This window comes from Triticum urartu, chromosome 3A (genome assembly GCF_056163025.1).
Source record: "Triticum urartu cultivar PI428250 chromosome 3A, HENAU_Tu73, whole genome shotgun sequence".
NCBI lineage: Eukaryota > Viridiplantae > Streptophyta > Magnoliopsida > Poales > Poaceae > Triticum > Triticum urartu.
The window spans coordinates 721,795,300-721,797,789 of NC_141875.1; the positions used below are offsets into that span (position 1 = coordinate 721,795,300).

The window sequence follows — 2,490 nt, forward strand, 5'->3', positions numbered from 1 at the left end:
TGTTGTGATATTCAGACCGATCGTATCCGAAATTCCGAACCAAGACACGAACTCGTCCAGCCTCTGGACTATTCTCTGTTGGTAAGTGAAGAAATCATCCCAGACTATCTCGTACAAGGTGGCCCACAAGGTGACCATGTAGACGTGGCCTTCATGGGCGGCCATGCTCGCGAGGTTGGTCGACCTGAGAGGGCCTGGTCCTGGGTCATCCATGAAGCGGAAGGTACCACGAGTCGGGTCGGCACTCCACACGGTGTCGCCATCGAACTGGCAGTTCTCATGCCAGAGGACCAGCGACGTGTCTGCACCGCCCACCGCCGCCTTGATCTGAGGAAATTTCCTTGGAGAAGTGCTAGTGCTACATCCCATTATCTTAGGGTAACGCAGAAACGAGCCGGTCATGGGGTTGACTACGACGGAGGCGTGCGGACGCTTCGTGTCCACGAGGACGACGAGGCCGTCGGAGGCCGCGGCGACGAGGACGTGATCGCGGAGCATCGGGACTTGGCGGCGGACGAAGCGTCCGGTGGAGACGTTGAGGAAGAGGCGTCGTCCAGCGTCGTCGCCTTCCTCCTCGTCCAGCATGACCCACTGCCGAGGGCGAAAGAGGAAGTCGGTGCCTGCGTAGAGGCCGCTGTCTTCCTTGTACTTCTCCTCCTTGAACAATCGCAGGAAGAGCCGGCGGTGGAACGGGAGGTCAGCGCCGGTGCCGAGTGGGCATGGCTCGGCGATGGCAGAGCGCCAGTTGTGGCAGACCGCCCGCATGTCGACGTAGCAGTCAACGTCGTTGGTCGTCAGGTGGCAGTCGGCGACGCGGCGGACAAGGTCACACGGAAGGGACGACCAGTCGGCCATGGCGTATGTTACTGTGAACTGTGATCAGTGGGCTGCAGGGGAATGTGTGTGGCTGTGGGCATATATAGGACTCTGCTCTGTAATAGTACTATACTAGCTTATCCCCGCGCGGCGGCACGCCGTGCCCATCGATACGGTGCAGTTATATGAATTGTGTTTCTTCTTTGTAATAAGTGTTGTTTTAGGATGCCAGATGATCGTATGGAAAACTATGGATGTAGAAAAAAAAGATGGGAGGATAACGCATGTGGACAAACAGAGGAATACACGATGACACATATCTAGTAGGGATGATTTATATTGGCCGAACGTAACGCGAGTCATTGCCAGATTAGATCATCCTGGTGTAGCCTCCCATTGGATTAGCTCCTATAATGAAGTGGTAAAGAGAAACAAATAGTCGGAATTATGTATATACTGTATGTACTTAGTAATTTTTTCTCTTCTTTTATTATGTTTCATATTTAATTATTCATACATTTTTTCCTTTTTCCATAGACAAAGTAATTTTATTAACATGCACCTAAACAGAAACAAAAACAAACTGATATGCTGTGAGGAACGCGTGTCGGCAAGGTGGCCACGCCCATTGATCATGCAATGAGGGGATTTGGTGTGTGGATATAGCGTTTAGATGTGAATTTTCTTAACGTCCTCTTCATCGGCGTATACAATGATGCGCTTGCGTTGCAATTTTTCTTCACCCTATTTCTCACTAAATTATGGGTGTGACTACTTTTCACGGCCAATGAGAGCCTGCCATGTTAATTCTAAATATACTAATAAATATTCTAAACCTAGCTAGGATTCTTTTCTCTGGATTTTTTGAATTTTTTCATCATTGCCTACTCCTAATCGCAACTAACAAGACTTGTGTTTCGTTCTTAGGAGCACCCAAGGGATGCTGAGTTCCTCAACACACCCATCCAGAACTACAACCAGATGCAGCACATCTTCTCCTTCGGGCTGGCAACTGGGAAGCATGCCATGGGCTCGGGGGAGCCTCTTGGTTCTCCCATGCCTGACTTCCCTGGGACCCCGGACGTCGAGATCCTTGATGGCCCTGACAAGCCCACTGCGAAGCCCTTCGACAAGCCATTTGACCCCGTTGATAGGAAGAGGAAGAGAGGAGGCCTGATGGAGGAGGAGATCAATATCTTCTGCAGCATGACTGAGGCGGTGAAGGAGGTGGCAACAGCCATCAGGGAGTGCAAGCCCCTCGATGTCCACCCTGACCTGTATGGCGCTGTCATGACCCAGGGTGGCTTCAGCGACGAGGCTCTCATGGCAGCTCTCAGCCACCTGCTTGACAACTAGGCCCAGGGTGTTGGGTTCGTTGCCATGGCCGACGCTCACAGGGTTCTGTGGCTCAGGAGCTGGTTGGGCAAGCACTACTACTAGAGTAGTCCTGCCTGTCAGCATGCATGATCCCCGACGGCGATGGCGGTGGCGACGACGATGACGATGACGATGACGACGGACATTTTGTGTAGCTAGGGTTCAAAAACTATTTGATGGTCTGTATATTTTGGTGAGGTGGTATATACTAACCCCTCACGGTGATGGTGAACTTGCGATGGTAGGACGACACCCTCTTTTGGATGTGGTGGTAGGTTAAGACCAAGGTAGTGCTAG

The 2,490-nt window shown here is 51.6% G+C and overlaps 1 pseudogene; it reads left to right on the forward strand.

The window, feature by feature from the left end:
* The first annotated feature begins 1,797 nt into the window (after window positions 1-1,797).
* On the forward strand, window positions 1,798-2,256 carry LOC147982171 (uncharacterized; annotated as a pseudogene).
* Window positions 2,257-2,490: the final 234 nt, after the last annotated feature.